The sequence below is a fragment of the Mesoplodon bidens genome (genome assembly GCF_964165515.1).
Source record: "Mesoplodon bidens genome assembly, contig: HAP1_SCAFFOLD_158, whole genome shotgun sequence".
In the NCBI taxonomy this organism is placed as follows: Eukaryota; Metazoa; Chordata; class Mammalia; order Artiodactyla; family Ziphiidae; genus Mesoplodon; species Mesoplodon bidens.
The window spans coordinates 770,699-798,121 of record NW_027671699.1 but is presented as its reverse complement, the minus strand read 5'-3'; the positions used below and the strand labels follow the sequence as shown (position 1 = coordinate 798,121).

Genomic DNA, 27,423 nt, shown 5'->3' with positions numbered 1-27,423 from the left:
TCGTCAGTAGCTAACACCTCTGCCGCTTTGACTGACCAGCCAAGGGTTCTTCTTCCTTCGAGCCTCGGGCCCGATTCCTTCTGGGCCACACAGGTCTTGGCACATCGTCGCTCCTGGAAGGTGGGGAGGACGGCAAAGGGCCCTCTGGCTGGCTGTCAGCGCTCCATCGCCTTCAGGTGGGGCAGGGAGGGCTCAGGTGGCCACTCGGGAGGGGCACACTCTCCAAAGGCACGAACCCCAGCAGGAGAAAGCAGGGGGCGCCGAGCGGACAGAGACTTTCTGTAGTGAGACACCCCACTCACTCCCACAGAAACTACGCAGCGCCCAGACTCAGAAGAGCTCACACGGGACGGCACTGCAGACGACGCGAAGGGAGAGGACCGGAGGGCGCCCCAATGGGCGCCGCAACTGTCCTGAGGGACGCGGCCGAGCTCACGCCGCCCCTACCCCACCCGCCCGGGCCTCACACGCTGCGACGGTTACACCGTGCGCACTCCCACGCTCACCGGGCCAGCAGCCGTGAGTTCAACGCTCTCCTCACCCGTCTCGGCCTCCCCCCGGCCGCTAACCAGCCTCCGCCTCCGTGCCTCAACTCAACAGTCCGCCGAGAACGGAAGTGCGGGCCTGCGATCAGTCGCCAACATCCGTAACCGACCACCCAACCGAAGAAGCCCCGAGCGCAGGACCCGCCCTCTGCGTGGCGTCGGCCGTCCGCAGGCCCCGCCCCGGCCGCCGCTTTCTTGTTTTGGTGCCCCGAGGGGCGGGGCTTGGGAAGAGACACACCCGGGCTCCGCCTGGAGGCCGGGAAGCCCGGCGTGGCGTCACTTCCGGGCTCCCAGGGCCGCCCAATCAGGAGCGTCCGTGAGGGGCGGGGTCTGGGGGAAAGCTTGAGGCCGAGGTTCCACCACGGCCTTGACCCGGATTTCTCCGGTAGCGGCCGCCCACCGATGCGCCCACCCCGGGCGACCTGGACGCTTACCCTGCTGTCTTTTCTGCCCAGTCCTTTTTCTTCCCTTTTAGACGCCTCAGGAGTTTCAGCAGGGGTGTTACGGGTTGCGAAGGAATTGTTTTTCTCTTTCGATTTCCTTTAGAGACCTAAAATATAATATGTAATCAACACGTACTTTGGGGGAAGTATATACTTTGTATCATAGAAAAGGGATACATTAAGTATTGGAAAGAGGAAAAACAGTACAGAATATAACAGTAAAACCCCCTGGGAAGCCTACCCATTTTTTGTTTTTTCTTTTAACGCTTACTGCTGACTTCGACGATGAGGCGTCACCACTAGCTTATACTCTAATAGAGGAGACAGAAAAACAAATAATTACTAGTTCTGATCAAGGCTCTAAAGGAAAGCAGAGGCTGAGTTAGGCCCGATCCAGACCGGTCAGCCAGCGATGATCTTACTGAGCAGAAAACCCTAACCAAAGAATGAGAAGGGGTGAGCCAGGGAAGAAGTGGGCAGGGTCCTGCTGAAGAACATTCCAGAAAGAGGGCGTGGCTTATCGGAAAGCCCCGATGCCTGTTATGGAAATTTAACAATCCCAGCGGGAGGCAAAGACTGTTATTCTCGTTTCTAGATTTTTCTCTGTCAGGCGGACTGTGTTGGCCAAATTCAAATCCAGTGTTTAAATACGAAAGTTACAAAACTGTGCGGAACTATATTGCACTATAAATTGGGTAGGTATCCTTTTTAAAATAATATTAATACTTTTGTAAAATAGGGATCTGGCTGGCTATTAAAAAAAAAAAACTTTTTCTGAAAGAGAAGATGGAAAAAAAATCACCGGAATCTCTATTTCCCTGAGATAACCATTTTAATGTGTATCCTTGAAGAATGTATTACATACGTTTTTATTAAAGTAGCCATGAAAGGATATTTATAAAATGCTAAGCTACTCACCACAGTGTAAGAAACGGAATATTACCGTGAATCCTGAACAGAGGGGCTCCTCCATTTTACAGGGTAGCTTGGGCTAGGGACACACAGAAATGTTTTAACTTCTTATAAAATCAGAAAAACAAGTGGAATATTACGTTGAAGAAAATCTTTTAATATTTACCATTTATTTGTCTTTATACCAATACAGTCATAAAATATAAATTTTGGTGTTTTTAAGGAGGAGAGTGCCCCTGAAGGCAAAAAGTGCCTAGGGCCACTGAAGCCATAATTTCATCCTGCTTTGGAGCCCGCTGTGGGTCTTTCCTTATAATATTACCACGTTTGTCTTTAATCTGTAAATATTTGAAGCTTAGCGTGTTTTTGAGCTTTATCAAATTAGACTGAATGCATTTTTCCGTGAATTGCTTTTTATACTCAGAGATTCATTGACCCAAGGTATGCTCAGGAGTTGTAGAGCCCAAAGTTTACACAACTTGAGGGGTGTCTTTAATATTTATTTGAAATGAATAGCACAAATTACAAATTTTTTAAATGGACAAACCCCACAAATACTAAAAATTCAGAAAAAAAAATATTTAAGCTGCAAACACAACTCTATAAAAGTTATATATTTGGGCTTCATACACTTTTATCTCAGCAATGAGGTTGAAGATCATTTTCTATACAAGGAACACAAATGTAATTCAGTCTCTTTTCTAGTAAGATTGATGAAATTTTATTGTGTTTATGAACATTTCAAATTAATACTTCGTTTGATAATATGCACATTTTAGGATTGTCAAGTTTAAAAAATTTGGATCAAGCCTTTTTTCACAGATAAGCTGTAAGAATTCAGAACACATAAAGTTTCTGGTGTAATGATTGAACCTAAGTACTTGGAATTGATAACACATTACTACTAGGTTGTCATAGATTTTCTCATTTTTAGATACAGATTGTGAGTTTTATATGTCAGTATTTTATGTCAAAATTTCAGTACTTTTTTCCAGTTTGATCATTTGACTCATTACTCATCATTATTTGGATCATCAACATTCCAAGAACATGTTACACATTATTTCTATTTGAAATGGATCTGTTCTTAATGAATTACTAACATATTTGTTATATTATAATTTCTATTGACTTCATCATCATTAACCTTCATTGTAGCCTCTTAGTCCATTATTCTGTCAACTTTATATAATTTATATATAATTATACACAATAAGTACACATTTTAGGTGTATGGTTGAGAGATTTTAACAACTCCATAATTTCATGTAACCATCTCTAATCATGATATAAAACATTTTCTTCCTGCCAGAAAAGTGCCCTTGGGACACTTGGCAGAAAATCTTCTCCCCATTCACCCAATGGAAACATTGATTTGACTTCTATCAACATATCTATCATCATAGATTAATTTAGACTATTCTAGAACTCTATCAATGGAATTATACACTATGTATTCTTTTGACCATCTGCTTTTGTTCAACAGGAAGTGTATGAAGTCCACAGATGTTACTGTATGTATCAGCAATTCATTTTTATTGCAGAGAAGGGTGTCATTCAATGAATACACCACGATTGGGTTTTTTTCTTTTAGTCATCTACTGATGAATATTGGGTGGTTTCAAGTTTTCCACTGTTAATAGATAAAGCCGTTGTGAACACTACTGTACAAGTCTTTTTATGCTCATATGTTTTCATTTAACATGTATAAATATGCAGGAGTGGAATTGCTGGATTACAGGGTAGGTGTGTCTTTAACATTACAAGAATTTACAAGCCATTTCCAAAGTGATTTGACCATCTTCAATTACCATAAACAAAGTATAAGACTGCCATTTGCTCCACATCCTTGTCAATACTATCCCTATTGTAAGTATTTTAAATTTCAGTCATCCCAATGGGTTAAAATGGTGCCTCATTTGTATTTCCCTAATGAATAATGATGTAGAACATCTTTTCTTTTCTTTTCTTTTGTGGAATGCGGGCCTCTCACTGTTGCGGCCTCTCCTGTTGCGGAGCACAGGCTCCGGACGCACAGGCTCAGCGGCCATGGCTCACGGGCCCAGCTGTTCCGCAGCATGTGGGATCTTCAAGGACTGGGGCACGAACCCGTGTCTCCTGAATCGGCAGAAGGACTCTCAACCACTGCGCCACTGGGGAAGCCCTAGAAAATCTATTCATGTGCAGATTGAGAATTATTGTATCTTCTTTGTGAACTGACTGAGCTTTCAGGCAGAGCACAGAGGATTTTTAGGGCAGTGAAAGTACTCTGATATTAAAGGACTGATACATGTCAGTATACATTTGTCCAAATCCATAGAATGTACATATCAAGAGTGAACCCTAATGAAAACTATGGACTCTGGGTGATAATGACGTGTCACCGCAGGTTCCTCAGTTGTAACAAATGTACTACACTGGTAGGGAATATTGGTAATGGGGGATACTATGCATACGGCGGGGGGCAGCAGCGGGTATATCAGAAATCTCTGTAGCTTGCTCTGAATTTTGCTGTGAACCTAAAACTGCTCTGAGAAACTAAAGTCCTTTTTAACCTTATGGTCAAACAGCTCAGACGTTTGAATGGAAATAGCAGGTAGGTAGATTAATATTTTAGCCTGGAGTTTGGGGGAGAATCTGACCTATAACTACACATTTGGGAGCCATCAGCACATAGATGTTATTTCGAGGCACCGGGAGAATGTGAAGAGTCCAAAAAGTCTCGAGGAACATGAGCATTTAGAAGTTGGGGGCAGTTGGGGGAGTGTAGCAGAAAGTGGTAATTGATTCTACCTGTATAGAATCAAAGATAGCTAATACTGGGCTTCCCTGGTGGCGCAGTGGTTGGGGGTCCGCTTGCCAGTGCAGGGGGTGTGGGTCCGTGCCCCTGTCCGGGAGGATCCCGCATGCCACGGAGCACCTGGGCCCGTGGGCCATGGCCGCTGGGCCTGCGCGTCCGCAGCCTGTGCTCTGCGGCGGGAGGGTCCGCAGCGTTGAGGGGCCCACGTACCGCAAAAATAAAAATAAAAATAAAAAAGATAGCTAACACCATGGCTTGTTTGTATGGTGATAACAATGCAGAATAGAGATGACAATTGGGAACAATTGTCCACAGGGGTATTTACCCTTTCAGCCATTTAAGGCAGGTTGAGCTAAATCCGAGCTCCAGACATGAGCCCAGATGGGTTGAAGACCATCCTATTTTTTGTGGCTACAGTGATGGCTCAGAGTTGGGCACAAGCTCTAATTTGGGCACTGGGAACGAAACCCAGGACTTAAGCAAGAGCTATTGTTCTCTTCTCTGAATGGCATCCTCTATTTAAGTAATAATAAGGATGCTATAACATGGGGCTCTATGAAGGCACCCCTCAGGACCAAGGGGCCCCTTGTGTGGATTGAAGATGAAGTGGACTCTGGAGAAGGGAGAGCTGAGAATCAGCAAGAAAACACATTTTGGGGACTCCGAGTAGCTGGATCCATCCTCTCCCTCTGGATTTTCAGTCTGAGAGTCCCCAGATTCCTTTGAGCTATCTGAGTCTCATTTTCTGGCACTTGCAAGTCAAGACTTCTAACCTATAAACTCACAATCCCACTCCCCGGAGAGAACCACTGTCAACACTTTGGGTTTAATTCCTCCGTTACTCTGTAATGCATCTCTATTTACACATTTTTCTTTCTTTTTTGGCTGCACCACGCGGCATGTGGGATATTAGTTCCCCCAACAGGGATCGAACCTGTGCCCCCTGAATTGGAAGCAAGGTGTCTTAACCACTGGACCACCAGGAAGTCCCTATTTTTTTTTACTGTTACAAAATTAAGAAGATAATATGTACACTTCTGAATGAAAAACAGTATATATTTTAGTTGATGATACTGTTTACCTTGTATGTTAAACAAATCTATCACTATCATTATTTTTTTTTAATTTATCTATTTATTCATGGCTGTGTTGTGTCTTTGTTGTCATGTGTGGGCTTTCTCTAGCTGCTGCGAGCAGAGGCTGCTCTTTGTTGTGGTGCGTGGGCTTCTCATTGCAGTGCCTTCTCTTGTTGTGGAGCACGGGCTCTAGGAGCGTGGGCTTCGGTAGTTGTGACACACAGGCTCAGTAGTTGTGGCCTGCGGGCTCTAGAGTGCAGGCTCAGTAGTTGCGGTGCATGGGCTTAGTTGCTCTGTGGCATGTGGGATCTTACCAGACCGGGGATTGAACCCATGTCCCCTGCATTGGCAGGCAGATTCTTAACCACTGCATCACCCGGGAAGTCCCTCATTATCATTCTTTAATTACTGCCTAATATTCCATTCTAGGAATACACCATCATATATAGTAAATTTCTTATGAAAGAACATTCATTTTTCTAGTTTCCATATTATAAATGTGCCATTCTTTTACACTAGTTCTGTTATTTCTTTAGGTCCTAGAAGTGAAATTGCTGGACCTCAGAATATGTACATTCTTAAGGCTTTGATGTATTCTACCGGATTGTCCTCCAAAAGGAACATGTAATTTATATTCCCATCAGCCTGAAGATTGGTATGTTTGACAGATAGAAGGAGGTGACTAAAGGCAAGATGCTTATTAAAAAGAAAATATTCATTTGTTCTGGGACTTCCCTGGTGGCGCAGTGGTTAAGAGTCCGCCTGCCAATGCAGGGGACATGGGTTCACCTCCTGGTCCAGGAAGATCCCACATGCTGCGGAGCAGCTAAGCCTGTGCACCACAACTAATGAGCCCATGGGCCACAACTACTGAAGCCCACATACCTATAGCCCGTGCTCCACAACAAGAGAAGCAACCAGAGTGAGAAGCCCGTGCACTGCAATGAAGAGTAGCCCCTGCTCTCCGCAACCAGAGAAAGCCTCTGCAGCAACGGAGACCCAACACAGCCAAAAATAAAGTAATTAATTAACTTTTAAAAAGAAAATACTCATTTGTGCCCTGAATATTTATCGAGTGTCTATTATTTGCACAACACCATGATAGGTGCTGTGGATATACTGGTGAATGAGGACTCCTAAACTTGTTTCTCTCTATTCTTCCTTCTCTGATGACGGCAAGCTTGGAAACATGTCTAGCTTTGTGGATGAATTAACCAACATCACACAGCATGATGCTACACTCAGGAGACAAGGGTGCTGCACCTTGGCCCAGAGGGTGGCCTCACTGTATGGGATATTGCTCACCCACACCTTCCTTTCTATGTTCTCCCCTGTACAGATGAGGCTAGAAGCCTGGGCACTTTATTCCCCTTGCCAGCAAGGGAAGTCTAACAGAGGCAGTTTTTCCAGAAGCAATGGAAGAGACTGCTGGATTCTTTGTTTTTTCCAGTTAAACACCAGAAGAATTCTGTGACTGGCTTTGAGAGGGCATCTTGTATGAAAAATACTTATCTTTAAACACTAGAATCACACTCGGGAAGATGAGATACGCACACCATGACAGGCACATGGGAACCGAAACCAGCTTCCAGGAACACAAACGTCCCTGTACCACTTACCTAATACGCACACACACTAAAATATACATCTAAACAACTGAAACACAGAAAAAAATGGCATGCATTATTAAAATTGTTAACATTCTCTGTTTTGCTGAATGCACGTATAGTTGAATCCACACCATGAAAATGTTCATTGGGGAATTCCCTGGCGGTCCAGGGGTTAGGACTCTGCGTTTTCACTGCCGAGGGCCTGGGTTCAATCCCCGGTGGGGAACTAAGATCCCATAAGCTATGTGGCACAGCCATAAAAAAAAAACAAAAAGAAAATGTTCCTTGGACATGACTACCCTCTGCTGCCATTAGAGGGACTTGGGATCCTGTTGTTGTATGAAAACCATTAGTTGTAAGTATTTTCAATATGATAATTTTCAATATAATAGCACAGAAAATATTAAATCAACTCATGTACTCGCCTTTCTTTTCACATTCAGACAAACTTGAATATGAAATGTGAATCAATTTTTAATGTTCCACAGTATGTTATTATTTTCATACCCTTCCTTTGGCTGTTGCACCTTCTTCAGTAAAATCAATAGTGGAAATAGCATTATTGACACGTACATAAACACAACCAGACCTAGAAAAATGGACAAGAGAGTATCAGCCGCTTAACATTGTTCATCTCCGTCTTCTCCCTCACTGTCATCGTCACAACAAAAGATGTCTCGAAACAGGAAGACTGGCTTGGGGGTTGCCAGAGTCTGGATCTCAGTCCCGTTTTTCTCCATCTTCTTCTCTAATTTTTCTTGAAGCAACGGTAGACTAGTCTCATGAAGGTAGTCTATAATCTCTAAAGAAAAGAAACTGAATCTTGAGATGATCTGACAAAGCCTCTTCCCAAGGTCAAAGGACGGATGGCACAGATGATGACAATGCATTGTTACTGGCACTACTGTGTGCAAGACCTGGCTCTAACTGCTTTATTCATAGTCACTCATTTAATCCTCTCAAAAATGCTATGAGGTAGGCACTATTGTTCACCCGTGTTTCAAATGAGGCATAAAGACATGAAGCTCATCCAAAGTCATAGAGTCAGGAGGGCGAAGCCAGGATTCAAACCCAGGAAGTGCTGTCCGCTGAAAGCAAGGAGCATTTTGTCACACACTGCAGGGTGCAGTGTTACCTGAACCAGTGGTTCCCAAACAATGATGCTGGGCAGGCCACTGGCGACTCATCTGTGAGCTTGTTAGAGAAAAATCTAGCCTCTGGACCCAGACTAGAGACTAGGATCGACTGGGTCTGGGATGAGACCCAGGTATGTATCTTTTTTCCCAAGTTCCCCACCTGACTCCGATAGTCCAGGTTTGGGAATTACATATGTAAACCACCTACAAATGGCTGCAGAGAAGAAACTGTACCTCCAGTTTTTTGTGGATCAGTGTGTGTGCAGGCATGTGGTGTAAGCATGTGTGCTGTGCAATCCAGAAGCACTCGCAGCTCCTCACCCAGTGCTTGCTAAACGCCCGGCCGCCTGGTGACCACACTTCTCAAGCTCATTATCTCATTTAGTACTTTTGAAAGTCCTGTCAGGTAGGGGTTATAATTTGCCAATTTTTACCATTTTCCATTTGAAGAATCTGAGGTTCCCAAAAGTCACTACCCAAGGTCACACTACCAGCGTGTGTCCCCATATGCTGCGTTTTTAACTATTCAGATATCGAAAATACTGACCTGGAAAAGTCTTCTTCTGCCAAAACGGAACACAGGAAGCTTTCAGCTTATAAAATTTACTTTGGACGTAAGATGGAGGAACACCCCTTTAGAAAGGAAAAGGTGTCAAAAAGTTAGTGGCAGTTTAAAAATTAATCATTTCAGTCCTGTGTACTAAGTGCATTGATTGAGGGGTGGTCTACAGACCTAAGCAGCTTTCTTAATCCTCATGTCTACACATGTGAGAAAAATAAGACACGTATGAAAAGCTATTGTTCATCTGGTTAAACACACACACACAAAAGGAAGAAAAACAGAAGTACAACAACACGGATTCTGTCTAAACTAGAATAATCTAAACTACCAGTTGAGAAGACAAGGTGTAACACTAGCTCACAGGGGCTGATGCTAACATTGTCTTCAGCCCCACCCTGAGGGCTCTCCGCAGAGCAACAAATAACCCTCACGACCACTCTGTGTGGGGCCTCCTATGCTTATCCCTCGTTTTGGAGATGGGGAACCCAAGAGAAGATGCCCAAGATCTTACAGTGAATAGGGGGGAAGGGCTGGGACTTCAATTGGGTCCACTCCAAATTCTACTTTTTTCTTTCTTTTTTTTTGATATCAGTGTTTTTTAATGGAAGTATAGTTAATTTATAACGTTGTGTTACTTTCAAGGGTACAGCAGAAAGATTCAGTTGTACATATATATATATATATATATATATAATTTTTTCAGATTTTTTTTTCCATTATAGATTATTACAAGATATTGAGTATAGTTCCCTGTGCTATACAGTAGGTCCTTATTGTTTATGTATTTTACATACTGTAGTGTGTATATGTTAATCCAAGCCTCCTAAGTTATCCCCCTACCTCCCGCCCGCTAACCCTTTGGTAACCATAAGTCTGTTCTCTATGTCTGTGAGTCTATTTGTGTTTTGTAAGTAAGTTCATTTGTATCAGTTTTTTAAAGATTCCACATATAATTGATATCCTATGCTATTTGTCTTTCTCTGTGTGGCTTATTTCACTTAGTATGATCATCTCTAGGTCCATCCGTGTTGCTGCCAATGGCAACATTTCACAAATCCTACACTCTTAACCACTACCTTCAGGCTAACTATATATTTGTCACAATGCAAAGGCAGGGGTCTGGATTTTTTACTTTACAAAGCTAAATAAAGTGGATGCTTACGATATTCTGGTGAGTCAAATCCACTTTTCATTTACAATAAGTAGGACAGAAACAACCACATCTTAAATATTTTTTTAAAGTGAAAATCACTAACTTCACTTCCTGGGCACTCACTTCCTAAGCCACAAAAGCGTGGCATATTTGTTTCAGTAATTAATTAATCTAGTTGTTATATGATTAGTGGGAATAACTGGATCTGCTAGGTATGTGGAAGTACAAGATGGCTGGGCTCTCTCTGCCTCCTCATGGCAGCAGCTGCCCGCCGCGTGTGCATGGCATGACACGCACTGTCTCCTTGCTGTCGTCGTCATCACGGTGCTGTTACAAAGCTGCACAGATGAGGAAACCGTTACGCAGAGGCAAGTGAGGGAATGACCTGCCCAAGGCTGGCTAAATTATGAGCAGAGTCCCAGGACTTGACGCCCGGTCCACCTGACTGCAAAGCCCAAGATCTAGGGCATCTATGCCTTCCCTCTTCCCACAGCGCCCCACACCCAGGTTGTTCTGCAGATCAAAGCTCAGGCTTCAAGAAGTAACAATAACTGACCTGGACATTTTCAAACGAAGAAGGTGTTACATCTCATTAGGTGGAGATGCTTTCTTTAAAATCCTGCCTAAACAATTCACAAGGGAGGCTTAAAGAACCTGAAGAGACCGAACTTCTAATTTAATTATTTTCACTGTTTTAATTCGTTATTAAAACTTTGAGGATGTACTATTTCCAATGGTATTTGACTGGATGCCATGATGTCTGTTTTACAGTTTTGAGATTTCTAAACCTTAACCAGAACAATCAATATTTAAGTATATAATTCTACTTAAAATCATTAAAAACCCATTTTAATTTAAGAAATGTGATTTGTGGCAATGTCACAAGATACACAAACATTTATTGGAAAAGTCAGATTTTTCAAAAGGGGTTTGATATTACAAAGGGAGGGACCTGTCGACATGAATACTTCTTAGGATGGGAGTTGGTGGGGTACACAGCAGGACAGCCTTCCTTCAAAGCCCCTAACACCCTCCCCTCTCAGGGACCCACACCCAAGAGCTGGTGCCCCACCCCTGAGACGAGCTAGAAGAGGAAAGGGTTTGGAACCATGGGCATGTGTCTGTGACTCCCAACAGGGCCTGCCACGAAAAGATTCCAATTCTCCAAGTTAAAAAAAAAGGACTGATTGTTCTTTGTCCATAATCCCAAGGTGTAAATAACTAACCAGCAGAACCAGTTTACACCCTTCCTAATGGATCAGTGACAACCTCACGCCAGCAGCCACGTTTCTGAAAGGCAGCCAGGTTGTGGCAGCCCTGTTCCCCTCAGCACCCTTCCCGAACTAAAGGCCAGACAGTCCCTCAACATCCCCACCTCCCAAAGCCCACCAACCCCTGAGCCCTGTGATGCTCAACAGTTTGCATTGCTTAGAGGGACTGTGCTTTGCCAGCCAGCTCTCTGTTGCTTGGCCAGCAGTGAACTCAGGTCTTCAGAGTGATGGCCTCTCCTCCAGTGGCAGGAACTGATTGAAAATGCAAGGACCATAGCAATGAAGACAGACAGTGACAACCGATGAAATCTCACTCCTCGGAGGAGAAATGCAAAGGAACAGCACACCGAAACCACTGAGGCAAATCCGAAGAGGAACAGGAGCTTGATGTGGTCTCAAAATATCTCCCCGTGGCCGTTTCTTTTCACCAAGAGAAAAACTTACTTTTCTACAGTGGGGCAGTGTGGCAGAGGCCGCCAGAGCCAGGGGATCAAAATCAGAACCACATGCCTCATGATGGGATGTGACCTGGTGACACAAACACAGCCTCCCCCGTGACTGATTCCCGTGTAAAATACAAAACCCGAATCTAACAGTGAGGAAGCGTCTGACAAACTCCCCAGCTGAGGCAAGTTCTCCACAATGACTAGCCTGTATTTTCCCACAATTTCAACATCGTAGAAGACAAAGGCATTAACAGATACACACTACTGTATATAGAATAGATAAACAACAAGGACCTAGTGTATAGCACAGGGGACTATATTCAATGTCTTGTAATAACCTATAATGGAGGGACTTCCCTGGTGGTGCAGTGGCTAAGAATCTGCCTGCCACTGCAGGGGACATGGGTTCGAGCCCTGGTCCAGGAAGATCCCACATGCCGCAGAGCAACTAAGCCTGTGCACCACAACTACTGAGCCTGTGCTCTAGAGCCCACGAGCCACAACTACTGAGCCCACGCGCCTAGAACCCGTGCTCCTCAACAAGAGAAGCCACCGTAATGAAAAGCCCGCGAGCCGCAATGAAGAGTAGCCCCTGCTCGCCCCAACTAGAGAAAGCCCACGCGCAGCAATGAAGACCCATCACAGCCAAAATTAAATAAATAAGATAATAAATAAATTTAAAAAAATCTATAACAGAAATCATTTTGCTGTACACCTGAAACACTGTAAATCAACTATACTCCAATAATTAAAAAAAAAGAAAAGAAAAGGCAGAACAACTCTGCTGTTTAGAAGACTCTAAGGAGACAGATCCTGGACTGGATCTTAAATCAGGGGGAAAGTGTTATAAAGGACAGGACTGGGACGCTGGGTGAAATTTGCATGGGGGCTGTGTTTTAGACAATAGTAGTGCATCAGTGTCAGGTGCCCTCAGTACGATCACTGTGCTGATGCAGAATAACAGCCTTGCTGAGGACATGGCGTCCACCACTAACACTGAAACGGTTAAGGGAAAGAATTCTATTCCCTTGTAGAAGGGAGCGGGAAAGGGAGGGATGATAAAGTCAATGTGGCAAATGGTAAAAGGCTAATTATGGGCAAAGGGACCATGGGTTCTTCATCCCAGTCATAGCTGGTGTGCTCCATGAAGCTTTTAAGAGACTCTGCACACATTTCATTCACTCTTCTCAGGTGTCTTGGGGTGGAGGTGGTGGTTGGAGCAGAGGGAGGACTGGTCTGATTTACCTGGTCTGGTACGTAGACAGGGTGTTCCCAATACATATATACACAAATACAATTTATAGATGAGTTCCATAAGCAGCAGGAATTTCAGTCCTGTTCTTCAAATCTGAGAGGCATTTATTAGAACTCCTCTCTGATTTTTTCATTAGATTAATATTAAACAAATGGCCTTACCCTATGGTGCTAGCAAGATCTTTCCAGTCTATTTCATTAACATCTTCCACATTTATTTCATTCAACCTATGAGAAAAAATAAAAATTAAGTTTTCAAGCCAAAAATCAACAGGATCCACATCTTCATGGGCTCACAGAATATTAAGAGCTGGAAGGCCTCAGCGTGTTCACCCCTGCTCCAGCTCCCCTGTTACACAGGCCCAGTGTCACTGGCATGCTAACCCAAGGTCAGCCCAAGGTCTTGGGGTGAGCTACAGACCAAAAAATCACCCTTCCTCCTCCTGAGCCCTTTGCATCTCCCACCAAGCCTAGTAAAAAACACAACTTCACAAGGAACTATATTAAATATGCTGTGATAAACCATAATAGAAAAGAATGAAATATGAAAAAGAATATATATATGTATAACTGAGTCACTTTGCTGTATAGCAAAGGTTAAACACAACATTGTAAATCAACTATACTTCAATTAAAAAAAAAAGAAAACACAGGGACTTCCCTGGTGGCAGAGTGGTTAAGACTCCACACTCCCAATGCAGGGCACACGGGTTTGATCCCTGGTCAGGGAACTAGATCCCACATGTATGCCACAACTAAGAGTCTGCATGCCACAACTAATGAACCTGCCTGCTGCAACTAAGACACGGCACAACCAAATAAATAAATACAATATTAAAAACCAACCAACCAAACAAACAAAAACACAACTTCACCATTCAATGTAGACACACAAGAGTAGTATACATGTGTACTCAGCACTTACTAAGTGACAAACACTGGGTTAAGACCTTGATACCCACTAATCCATTTACCCTCAACACCACCTGATGAAGCTAGGGGATTATGTCCTTTCCACAGGCCAGGAATCAGGGTTGAGAGCTCGGGTCATTGGCTCAAGGTTTCATGATTCATAGGGGGTACCCACATTGGAACCCAGGCCTGCCTGACGTGAGATGCCCTCCTTGGCTCTGCTAGTCTCTGCTGTCTCTGGTAGAGGAGAAAAACCCCAGCCAGGCCAGCGTGGAGAACGAGGAAGCCCACCAATGAAGGAGAAGCAGGCTTCCTGACAGAGCGCAAGAATAATGAAGCTGGACAGGGCGGCCAGAATCCAAAGGTTTCTTCTGCTCTTTGCTGTTCCTCATTGGACATGAGGCCAGGTCCACTAGACTCGCAGTCTTTGTAAAACAGTTCTGTGTCTCCCTGTCGATCAGGGGAGGGAGGACTCTGCACGGACCAGGAACTCAAAGACAAAACTAAAGACCAAGCAGCAGTGACGCCAACTAATGCATGCTAGAGAGCAGTAGGGCTCGGCCTGAAGTATTTACCTCCATTTTCCAATGGACAGAAGTAAGCAATGTCTATGTGAAAGCCTTAAAGACTCAAAGAGCTATGTTTATTGAGTGCATGCTACGTTTTGCATGCATTTTCATTTCTTCGGCCAATAACACTAAGAGGCAGGTACTGTTATTATCATCCTCATTTAAGATGAACAAACCAAGAACTAGAAAGGCAGGAAACACATCCAAGGTCATGCACATAGAAAGAGCTGGAACAGGAATATGAACCGTGGTAATCTTACTGCAGATTCTGCTGTTTAACAATTACTCTTTGGCTAGAGAGGAAAACGGGTAAAATATCGTCACTTTCTATTTCTGTACCTTTCAATGAGGTTGATCTTGGCCTGTAGGGCATTAAGTCCCCGGTATACGTCCCGACCATTTGTCCTCTTCTTGGTTAGAATTTCCATCCTACATTGAAAGAAAGAAAAACAGTTTATTTTCGGGGTAAAGTTTCCATTAAAATGTCCTTTGTTTTCCTCATTTAAATTGTCCTTATTCAGAACCACTTTATAACTTTTGCAACTCATCACAGCTAAGATTTACCACCATCAAGAATATACCTTTTTAAAAGTTTTTTAAAGTGGGAGAGGGTAAATAAAGAGATAGAAAGTTGATGGTTATTGAAAATGAGTGATGGATACAAGGAGTTCTAAGTTGGTGTGTGTTACACAATTTCCATAATAAACAGTATAATAAAAGGGAGGAAAAAAAAAGAATAAGCCTGCTTGCAGGTGCTAAAGGATGCTGTGTAGACTCAATTTATTTTTGCTTGTTTATCAAACAGAGAGATATTGCTCTTATTACCATTATAGCTGCTGAAACACCAAACTACACAGATTTACTAAAGTGATCAATGACTCCATGATTCCTCTAAGGCCCCAAGTTCAAGGCTGAGGGAAAGGGTTCCCTGAAGTTCCTAATGAGAGAAGCAGCCCAATTAAAAATATTTAAAAAGTGCTTCTCTTGAAGAGTGAAATCTGTCACAATCTGATGGACAGATCATGAGCTGTGACATTTACTTTCTTGAGCAGGGAGGTACATGAGGCACACACAGAGAAACTGACAGTTTTTACGAATAGCCGCCCATGTTCACTGGTTTGAAATGTACCCGCTGATGCCATTTCAATGTTTCATGAAGTAAACCTATGCTCAGCATTCAAGTTTCCTACTTTTTTCTTCAAATTAAAAAAGAACCCTTGCATGTTATTTAATTATGCTGATTCTGAAGCACGGCTCCCCTTCATCATTTCCTTTTTAAGACACTGACATATCATCTTCCAACCGAGGCTTTATAACCCACTCCTTTTTTAAAAGTAATTAATTAATAATTTATTTATTTTTGGCTGTGTTGGGTCTTCATTGCTGAACGTGGGTTTTCTTTAGTTGTGGCGAGCAGGGGCTACTCTTCATTGCGGTGCATGGGCTTCTCATTGCAGTGGCCTCTCTTGTCGCAGAGCACGGGCTCTAGGCAGGTGGGCTTCAGTAGTTGTGGCACACAGGCTCAGTAGTTATGGCTCACAGGCTCTAGAGTGCAGGCTCAGTAGTTGTGGCACACGGGCTTAGTTGCTCCACGGCATGTGGGATCTTACCAGGCCAGGGATCGAACCCGTGTCCCCTCCATTGGCAGGCGGATTCTTAACCACTGCACCACCAGGGAAGCCCCCACTCCTTTTTTTTTTTTTTTTTTTTTTCGGTACGCAGGCCTCTCACTGTTGTGGCCTCTCCCGTTGCAGAGCACAGGTTCTGGATGCACAGGCTCAGCAGCCATGGCTCACAGGCCTAGCCGCTCCGCGGCATGTGGGATCTTCCTGGACCAGGGCACGAACCCATGTCCCCTGCATCGGCAGGCAAACTCTCAACCACTGCACCACCAGAGAAGTCCCCACTCCTTTTTTTAAGCCTAAGATATAGGGGTAGAAAGGGCTCTGGTTCCTCCATATTACACACTTCCCCCCCAAAACATTATCTGTCCTTATTTCCTGAGGGTAGTCTTCTAGTAAGATAAATATTCTACAGCAGAACGGTAAGGTATATAAACAATACTCAGTATAATCTAGCAGTTTGCTTTTAACGTACAACATGCCCACTCTGGATTTCATTCTTCTTTAATGGTCAAGATGACGGAGCCCCCTTTATGCAGGATGATGGAGCCCCGTTTACACAGGAGACCTGGGTCGTGGGCTGTAGAACCACTGCTTCAAGCTGTCATGTTGCAGCTGAAAGTTAGCTCGGAATCCCTCCAGGGCTGGGAAAAGCTACGTTGGGCAAAGAACATGCAGCAACATCTGGACCGAAACTACTTCTTCATGATGGATGTACCTAAAGATGTTCTAGGATGAAAGAGTATGACTGCCCTGCTTTGGATGAAGACAGAGGAACTGCTGAATTAGAAAGCAAAAGTAAAAAGGTGGAGGTATTACTGATCACTACACTTGTGATTTCCCTCCTAAATATCCAGACGTTAATTTTGTATTTCTTTCATGCTATAAATAGGTAACAATCTTGTTTTATGAAGAAAGGGACAGAGTGAAGAAATCAGAAGTCAATATTCAATATTAAAAAGATTCAAGTTCTGTTTACAAAACAGAAACAGACTCACAGATACAGAAAACAAACTTATGGTTACCAAAGGGGAAAGGGGGCAGGAATAAATTTGAAATTGCAGATTAGCAGATACAAACTACTATATATAAAATAGATAAACAACAAGGTCCTGCTGTACAGCACAGGAAACTGTATTCACTATCTTGTAATAAGTTACATTGGAAAAGAATCAAAAAAAATAATATATATGCACAACTGAATCACTTAGTACACCAGAAACTAACACAACATTGTAAATCAACTCTACTTCAATTAAATAAATAAATAAATAGAATAAAAAGGTCCAAGTTCTTTATGAAGAAGCCACACAATGAATCAGGGGTGGTTAAATGCTAACTTAAATCAGCTTTCGATATTGAAGTGGTTGGAGCAGCGGATTAGAGAGGATCATTCTTGACCTACTGTAAGGCTTTCCACGTGTTAGTTACAGATATTCTTAGTAACCTCAGCAGTCCACCCCTCTCCGGAAGTTGCTGAGAGAGGGGCAGGGAATGCTTCTTGTTGAAATTTATGTAAGAAGCCTCAAACTTACCACTTACTTTGACACTGCATCCAATTCCTGGTTTCCACTTTTGCCTCCACTTCTACCCAGGATATGCCTTTGTACAGTTTTTCCCAAACAACTGACAGGCGACCTTCAGGATTCTCTTGGAGTTTAGAATCCATCTCGTTTAGCTCCTGGGGAGACATTTCCTTTAGAATCACTTCTTCAACAGCCTTGATTAGTTTCTGGGTGTCCGTCTTGCTCCAAGCACCATGATTTCTTTCTGTTGACATAAAAGGATGGTCTTGAAGTTGCTCATCTATTTGCTTTCAAACACAATATTAACAACAAAATGATGATGAGGGGTATCTGTCATTTGACATCTCTCCAAACCCACAGAAGCTACAACACCAAGAGTGAACCCTAATGTGGACTGTGGACTCTGGGGGGTTAAGATGTGTCAAGGTAGCTTCACGGATTGTAACAAATGGACCACTCTGCTGGGGGTTGTTGAGAATGGGGGTGTGCCGTGCATGTGTAGGGCAGGAGATAAGTAGGAAGTCTTTGTACCTTCCTCTCACTTTACCTGTGAACCCAAAACTGCTCTAGAAAAATAGTCTTTTTTTTCCCTTAATTTATTTATTTTCTTTATTTTTTTGGCTGTGTTGGGTCTTAGTTGCGGCACATGAGATCTTTGTTGAAGCACGTGGGATCTTTTGTTGCAGCGCAGGCTCTTTGTTATGGTGCATGGACTTCTCTCTAGTTGTGGCGTGTGAATTTTCTCCCTCTAGTTGTGGTGCATGGCCCCTGTAGTTTGTGGCATATGGGCTACAGGGTGCGTGAGCTCAGCAGCTGTGGAACACGGGCTTAGCTGCCCTGCGGTATGTGGGATCTTAGTTCCCCGACCAGCGTCCCCTGCATCTGAAGGAGGATTCTTTACCACTGGACCACCAGGGAAGTCCCAAAATAAAGCCTTTATAAACAAAAAGGTAAATCAGACACTTTTCAGAAGACAATGGGCAACATCTCAATTACACAAACATAAAACTATCAGTTATGCACTTCCCTGGTGGTGCAGTGGTTAAGAATCCGCCTGCCAGTTCAGGGGACACAGGTTCGAGCCCTGGTCCAGGAGGTTCCCACATGCCGGGGAGCAACTAAGCCCACGCGCCGCAACTATTAAGTCTGTGCTCTAGAGTCCGCGTGTCAGAACTACTGAGCCCTTATGCCACAACTACTGAAGCCTGCGCACCTAGAGCCCGTGCTCTGCAACAAGAGAAGCCACGGCAATGAGAAGTCCGTACGCCACAACAAAGAGTAACTCCCGCTCGCCACAACTAGAACAAGCTCGCGCGCAGCAATGAAGCCCCAACGCAGCCAAACAAAACAAAACAAAACCAAAAAAACTATCAGTTACATGCAAATCAAAATGAAACTACAAAAGTGGCCATAGATTCCTTTTAAGGACCAATCACACTCACACACACATACACACACACACACACATACACAACCAACTGCAAAGAAAACAAATCCTTTCTTAATGCAATCTTTTTTTTTATCTTCGAGAAAGCTGTTCTTCCTGTTTCTAAGAGTAATACCTACTGCAAGAAATTGTGAGGTTCCCAAACATTTAGTGGAAAGAGAATAACCAAACGACTTTCATGTTATATAAATAACTCTCCCCAAGAGTTTCTGGAGTGAAATTAACAGCTACAATGGCGTCACCACAGTACTTGATGAAGGCACCTGTGAATTTCTTTTTTTCTTTCTTTTTTTAACATATTGCACTCATTAAGCTATTTTTTTAATTAAAAAAAATATTTGGCTGTGTTCGGCCTTAGCTGCAGCACGTAGGACCTTCGTTGTGGCACACAGGTTTCTCTCTAGATGCAGAGAGTGGGCTTAGTTGCTCTGCAGCATGTGGGATCCTAGTTCCCTGACCAGGGATCAAACTCATGCCCTCTGAAGTGGAAAAGTGGATTCTTAACCACTGCACCACCAGGGAAGTCCCAGCACCTGTAAATTCCTAAAGCCAGTCCTTGGTGCAGGGCATCAAAAGCTTCTATGATTCGCTCTTCTTGTCTACATGCTCACAGTCATGCTAAGGAAGAGGCCTCAAGCTGGAAGGCTACAGATATCTTCGATCTGGCCTACAGAATGTTATTGTTACTATTTCCCCAATAACAATTTGGATGAATATTTAAAAATCAAGAGAATCCCAAGAGGGTTTTCCCTGGTAGGGCAGTGGTTAAGAATCCGCCTGTCAACGCAGGGGACACGGGCTCAATCCCTGGTCTGGGAAGATCCCACATGCCATGGAGCAACTAAGCCCATGCACCACAACTTCTGAGCCTGCACTCTAGAGCCCACGAGCCACAACTACTGAGCCCATGTGCCACATCTACTGAGCTTGCGCTCTAGAGTCTGTGCGCCACAACTACTGAAGCCAGCGCGCCTAGAGCCCATGCTCCACAGCAAGAGAAGCCACCACACTGAGAAGCCCGCACACTGCAACAAAGAGTAGCCCCTGCTCACCGCAACTAGAGAAAGCCCGCTCACAGCAACGAAGACCCAACACAGCCATAAATAAATAAATAAATAAATAAATAAATAAATTTATTTATTTTAAAAAAGAGAGTCCCAAGAAAAAAAAGATCTTGATTTCACACACACGTGCAAATCCAGATGTTTGCTTTACTTCTTGGAAACTGGCAGAATTGGCTGTGCTGAGTCTTCGCGTGGCACCGGTGGCCAGAGTTGGTGGCACAAAAGGCGTGGTCTCCACCACCTCAGAGTTTACCACGTGCGGACATGCAGACGCCTTGCTGGGACCCGCTGCACGGCTCTGCCTGCAGGGCCGGAGCATGTGAGCCTCTGGGCTGAAGCTAACACCCACTAAGGACTGTCTTCTGAAAGCAACTGGGGACTTTTTAAGGTGAAGAATATAACCAAGGAAGCTTTTTATGAAAGAAGAGAACAGACAAGAGACGACTGACACTGGCTTTGGGAAACGTCCCTGACTAACAGGCCCTCCCTTTGATGGTTTCCCTGGTCACCTGGGGGAAAGGACCTTGGTGGCCCAGGTTCTCCTGCCCACCGGCTGAGTGGGTTTCAGTTTACCTGGCAGTTGGAGTCACACTGAAAGCTACTGACATAACGTGTGGCAGAAATCAGTCTGGTGAATAAAGGCTGCATCAATATGCATGAAGAAATAAATGAATCAGTAAGAGAATGGCTGAAAGAGTGATGACTCTCTCAGAAGACAGGCCTGCAGTGATGCCTGGGCCCTGGGCCACTGTGGGCTGATTTGTTCACCAAAGTGGGCTCTAGAGACCACGACTTACAACTGCTGATCTGGGAGAACTTCAGGGCCACAGAGAGGCTACTTCCAGACATCATCTCGCCAATCTTTCTCCAGTCGTTTCCATGGAGGGACTGGTATATCTTTAGCTTCTCGGTATCTCCTTTGCTATACCTTAGAGGAAGGGAAAACAGATCACAGCTAAGCGTTAACCACAAGCTTAAAACCACTATTCTCACTACAGCACGCTGCGACGCTGGGAGAAGCCGTATAGGGCGGGCTGTCAGGAAACCTGCTCAGCGCAGTCCTACCAAGGTCCTGAGCCCAGATACTTCCTGTCTCGGCATCGCAACCATGAGCACCCTGTAAGTCAGTCACCGCAGTCCCTGGCTCACTTACACAGAGGCCAGGGCAAATAATCTGATCATGCTATTCCCCAGCCAAATCCATAAAGGCTTCACACAATAAAACCCAAACTTCTGACTGTGCCTGCAAAGCTCGGTGCTCCCTAAGTTCAACCCTATTGGCCTTATCGGCCTTTCTCACCTCGAAGCCTCTGGACCTGTGTTGGGAATGGCCTCCCTCCACCGCTGGAAAGCTCCTGCAAGCTCTTCAGAAGCAGCTTAAATGGTGCATCTTCAGAGAGGGCTTCCCTGACCACCTGGTTGGAGGTGTCCTGCTGTCCTCTCCCACAGGACACTCTGCTGCTCTCTCACTGCCCCCGTCACCACTGGCAACTGTACGCTCGTGGCTTCCCTGGTTTATCTGACCCTTCGTCTAGGCCACCACTGGCCAATGGAAATATGAGCCACAGATGTCATTTAGAATTTTCTAGTGGTCAGGTGAAAATTAATTTTATTAATTTTTTTAAAGATAATTTATTGGCTCAGGCAATTGAAAAGTCCAGATACAAGTGGGCCCTAGGGTGAGCTTAATCCAGGAGCTCAGTCAAATCACCAAGGACCACTTTCCACCATTCCACTCTGCCTTCCATGTGTTTGGGGGTTTTATTTAGCGGCAGCATGCGGCATGTGGGATCTTAGTTCCCCAACCAAGGATCAAACCCACACCCCCTGCAGTGGAAGCACGGAGTCTTAACCACTGGACAACCAAGGAAGTCCCTAATTTTATTTAGTTTTAATGAATTAATAACATATCTTATTTAACTCAATATACTAAAAATGCAGCCATTTCAACATGTAATCAGAACCTAAAAGTATGAATGAGATACTTTACACTCTCTTCTCCACACCAAGCCTTCTAAGTCCATTGTATACTTCACTCTTCAGCGCATCTCAGCTTGGACTAACCACAGTTCAAGTGCTCCATGGCCACATGAGGCTGGTGGTCACATGGATGGACAGCACAGCTCTGGAGGGGAAGTCCTCGGAGGGTGGGGACCCTGTCAGTTTTCTACACTTTGGAACCCGGTAATGCTTGACAGACAACAGGTGCTCAATAAAGATGAGACAGGGACTTCCCTGGTGGCGCGGTGGTTAAGAACCTGCCTGCAAATGCAGGGGACATGGGTTCGATCCCTGGTCTGGGAAATCCCACATGCTGTGGAGCAACTAAGCCTGTGCACCACAACTACTGAGCCTGGGAGCCACAACTACTGAAGCCCGTGCGCCTAGAGCCCATGCTCCACAACAAGAGAAGCCACCGCCATGACAAGCCCACAAACTGCAACGAAGAGTAGGTCCTGCTCGCCACCACTAGAAAAAGCCCGTGTGCAACAACAAAGACCGAACACAGACAAAAATAAAAGATGTGACAGATGCCTTAGCACAAATCGGTCACAGTTTAAGGAAGTTAAGAGGCAGCAATCCCACATAAAAGCAAATACATTAAAAGAAAAGAACTAAAGTGCACTATAATATATGCAGATTTTGAGATTAAACATCTTAAATGTTTAAGGGAAAAAAAGCCATCATTATGACATTTTATAATTCCTTTTTGGTGGGAAGGAAGAGGGGTCAGAAGTGGTAGTTTATGTTATTACTAATGCAACACAAAAGCAGCCCTAATAAAATACTAACCATTTCTAATGAGGATGATCCACAACTACCGGGGGACAGTAAGATCCTAGCATTCTCAGAAATGGATCTAAAATGCAGAGCATGGTGAACAGAGATGTGAAATCCTTCACCATTAAGAATCAAGCTTTTTAGCAGTTTCCTTTATAAGGCAAGCAGGGTCTTCCTGAGATTTAAACAAGACTTAAAAGTACCCTTGAAGCAACAAAAAAGAGGACATGAGAGAAAAACAGAGTGTACGAAAATGAGGAAACAGGTGTACTGACCTCCATGGCCCCTTGGAGCCTTACAATTCTTTGATTTTTGACTTTCTATGGTTTTTTCACTTAAGAGTTCCTTAAGTTGGAAACATACTTTAAGGGTAAATGGTCAGCACAACACAAGTAATATGGTACCAGTGAATGAACTTTATTATCAGAATGACAGACCTTCATTATTTGAAAAATGCCATTTCCCACAGTGATGTAACAGGTAGAAAAACAGGTTACCTCATTCATTTACCAAAAGCATCATTTTGGTCCCACTTAAAATGTCACCCTTAGTGAATTTCCTTAAAGTACATGGCGGGGGCTTGGGAAAAAGAGAGGGCAGGTTTCAGTCTGTGTGGAGGCGCCTTTCCTCTACTTCCGGTTTATTTCTTTTGGTAAAAATTTTTAAAAAGAAGCCGAGGTCATATCAATGTTACGTTCTGATAGTACCTATGTCCTGATTCAAGATCACGGCGCTCAGTAGGACCCAACTGGCCGTGACAGATTCACTCCATCTGCCTCCTGGAAGTGAGATCAGTAGTTGAGCCCTAGGTGGCTGTCTGGGCCCTCAAGGGTAGGAGCTGATGCTTTCTCCCTCATCCCTTTGTCCTTAAGCAGAGTGCTTACCCACCACTGACGCTCAGTCTACATTTGATTTATTTGGAATGTTGGAAACAGAACATAATTGGGTATTTTATTTAGGAAAAAAGGGAGGACAGAAAGGCTACCGCCACATGAAGCTCTGCATTGATGTTACCGAATCACACTTAAATGACCTCACACAAATGCTCACCCCCACCTTCAAATATTTACTGAAAACCCAAAGCACTGGGCTCAGTGCTGAAGGGCACACATCACACTGAGAAGGAAAGTCTGGGTTCGCAGGGAGCTTACAACTTAGGAGACTGCCGAGAAAACTGCACAGGTGACGCTAAGAGGCAGCGCGTGGAGAATGCTACAATTGACAGCATAAAGTAAAAGCCAGGGATTTAGAAAGGGGAAGATGACAGAAGATTTATTCAAGAGGTGGAAACTGAAAGGGACTTTGGAGACATACACCTGACGGCACATCTGGTTTCACACACGAAACTCTTCACGATTTTGTTGTGTACGTTTTGATTTACAGTATCAGCAAAGACTAGAGAAATGCTCTGCTCAAGTTTTTTCTTACCTGCCTTGGTAATTGTTGACATCAAACATCTTCTTTGCTCGACAGTATATGAGTTTCCAGGGCCAGGCAATGCCCTTACCTAAAGTCGGAAGAGAGGTGGTCAGAGGGACAACCGGAGCGTGGCATGAAACACAGTCGCAATTATAAAAGAAACCCAGAAGGGCCCCTTTTTACAGCACACGCTATCCTAGACCCCAGGTGGAGGGTGCGGTTTCCTATGTCCTGCAGAAAGCCGTCTTGGGGAGCAGATATACAAAATCCCCAGTTTCCGTGGCCATCTCTGGAAACTAGATGCTTAGTATGTAGGGGCTCTAGCTTCTGTTCTGCTAAATTCACGGAAAAGACCCTTATTAGGCAAAGAGCTTTTACCATAATCTGGAGGTGGAGGACACACTCCAGCAGCTCCCCATAAGATAAACAAAAAAACTTTGCAATTGAATAAGCTTCTTCCTGCTTTGCCACTCTAAAGATGAAAGGATCCCCCAGCAGGGGCTCACTGTTCTGTTTTCCTTTGTGCATTTCACCTTAGAAATTATCCTCTTTAAATTCAAGAGAGATTTTTTTTTCCAGTCCAAACCTACATTGCTTCGTGACCTTCTAACTTCCCCAGGATACCTCCAAGAGGAGGGTTCCAGCTCAAAGCGCAAAAATGGCTCTACTTAAAAAAAACTTCTGAGACTCTGGTGTATACCAGAGTACTTTGTGCAGTGTATGCAAAAAATACACAATAGAGGTCAAGAAGAGAAACCAAAACCGTAATTGTTACCAAGTAGGAAAGCTGGAAGCTGATCATCTAATTTGTTAGAAAATCTGTAAAAGCACTATCCTTGGGAGACGTGAACACATTCCAAATCCCTGAACGTATAGGCTGGCAATAAAAATACTATTAACGTAGCAGCGGCTAACATGCACTGCATGTACTGGACGGGCCAGGCATTGTGTTCAATACTCACCATGGTTATCTGTGCAAGGCTGGAAGGCTGCAGATGGTCAAAGAGGCCACAGTTCTAAACTTACCAACGTGCAATCTAAACGAGTATTTTCTTTTTAAGTCGGTGATTAGAGATTTCTCCTCTGGGTATCTGTCTGTGTACAGCAGCATGTCTGCATTCTCGATTCCTGTCAGAGACAGAAATTCTCGCACATTTTTCTCTAACTGCTTATTTTCCTTCACGGAAATCTTGCCAAATTTAATAGCGACACCTAGGATTTGGGGAAGGAGAAAAAGGTACACAACTGTCAACAATGAATGAAAGCGAACCACCGTTTTGTCTTTAGCAATCACAACAGCACCCGTCAGCTCCTCCCCACCTATCGGGGAGCAGCCCCTGCTTGTGCCCTTGACATTGGCTCTCCTGCAGAGTTCGGCCAAAGCCACACTGTCCTCCCAAAGTCTTCCCTGGCCATCCTACTCCAATGTGACCTTTCTTGTGTCATCAATTCCTTTTTACACAGTTATTTAAGAAATAAATTAACGGTAATAGATATTCATTAAAAATTCAAACAGTGTTGAAATAAAAGTTTAAAAGAAGCGCCCCCCCCACACTTCACTATCCTCTGCCCCTCCTCCCCCCAAGGCAGTGCTGGGAACTGGCTGGCACAAACATGAACATGTATATTCTCTACGAATATATGTTGGGGGGAGGTGGGGACAATGTCACTGCAATTTACGTTCTATTCCTCGTCATAACTCAAAGCACTCAAGTCTCATTATTATTGACTGCATTACACAGTACATTTTCCTAATCTTAAACTTATTTTAAAAATCTTTTATCACTTGCAGTACACAACCTTACATTTGTAGTTCATTCTGAAACCCAATAAGCTTTCTGGGAGGTTCTTGTAACACAGTGAAATCAAGAAGGAGACCAAGCTGGGTGTTGCCTGAAGCCATGCCCACTACAACCAGCTCACCCTCAAATTAATATCCTTGAAATTACACCTCATCAAAGCTGATGATGTTGATATGCGTGTTTTAATTTGATTTCACTTGTGCCCCCCTCCCAGTGTCTCAACCACTTAACCTCCTCCCCCTCTTCTTCCGGGCTTGATCTTCTAGTCTGTGGATCACCTGGATCCATTAGTCCCGTTTTTCCTCGCCTCCCCTACCAGAAGTTGGGCACAGAGGAGGAAAACTAGTGCACTTCAGTTTGGTAATTTTACAGTGCAGATAATGATTCTGGAAGGAGATAAAGCTGAAAGTAGCTAAGGGATGCTCTTTGTGAATCTATAAATATGAACCACTCACAAAAGAAAGTCAGGGCTAGTTACGCATATAGAAAAGTTCAACAAATATTCAAGTCCCACAAGCTTACCCTGGGCTCTAAATTCTTTAAAGCGTCCCAAGTCATCCCGATATATTCACTTAATTGTAGTGGCAGCCCTCTCCTTGATATCAGGGAGGAACTCCTGGAGCTGCCTCACAGTGGAATCCAAATCCACGTCTGAATTATCTGAATCTCTCGAATCTTCAGATAAATATTTCGTTTCAGGATCTATAGCCGACTCCAAATTGCTTTCTTCTTCATTTGTGGGTTCTAATCTAAGGAGAAAAAGTGGATTGATTAACACTGACAGGTCACGTGCCCTAATGGCTTTCAGATTCTTTCCTTACAGTGACTCTCCCTTTGACTAAGACAGCATTAAAGCTGGAAGGGATCTTGGAGTTGATTCCGTCTGTGATGTCTGAACTCTTTAATGTAGCTTTACTAACTTGGATACACCTCAGAGGCTGCCTGGAAGGTAAACATGTCGCCTTAAGCCCTATTTCCACCAGGCATTGCTTATGTTACTATTTCTCAACTGTATTGTTTCAGATATTGACTTCCTCATAAGCTCAGCCCTCTTCTACACCCATGGATACTCA

The 27,423-nt window shown here is 44.0% G+C and overlaps 1 pseudogene across 1 annotated transcript; it reads right to left on the bottom strand.

Annotated features, from left to right (window-relative positions):
- Nucleotides 1-821: 821 nt before the first annotated feature.
- LOC308611140 (transcription termination factor 1-like) lies at nucleotides 822-27,307 on the bottom strand (annotated as a pseudogene). The gene is made up of 13 exons: nucleotides 27,279-27,307; nucleotides 26,873-27,099; nucleotides 25,575-25,760; nucleotides 24,558-24,636; nucleotides 21,146-21,276; nucleotides 17,847-18,081; nucleotides 15,029-15,118; nucleotides 14,412-14,594; nucleotides 13,371-13,436; nucleotides 9,070-9,155; nucleotides 8,039-8,188; nucleotides 1,260-1,299; nucleotides 822-1,008 (listed from the first exon to the last, which is right to left on the bottom strand). The product of its transcript is annotated as a transcription termination factor 1-like (transcript).
- Between the last annotated feature and the right edge of the window lie 116 nt (nucleotides 27,308-27,423).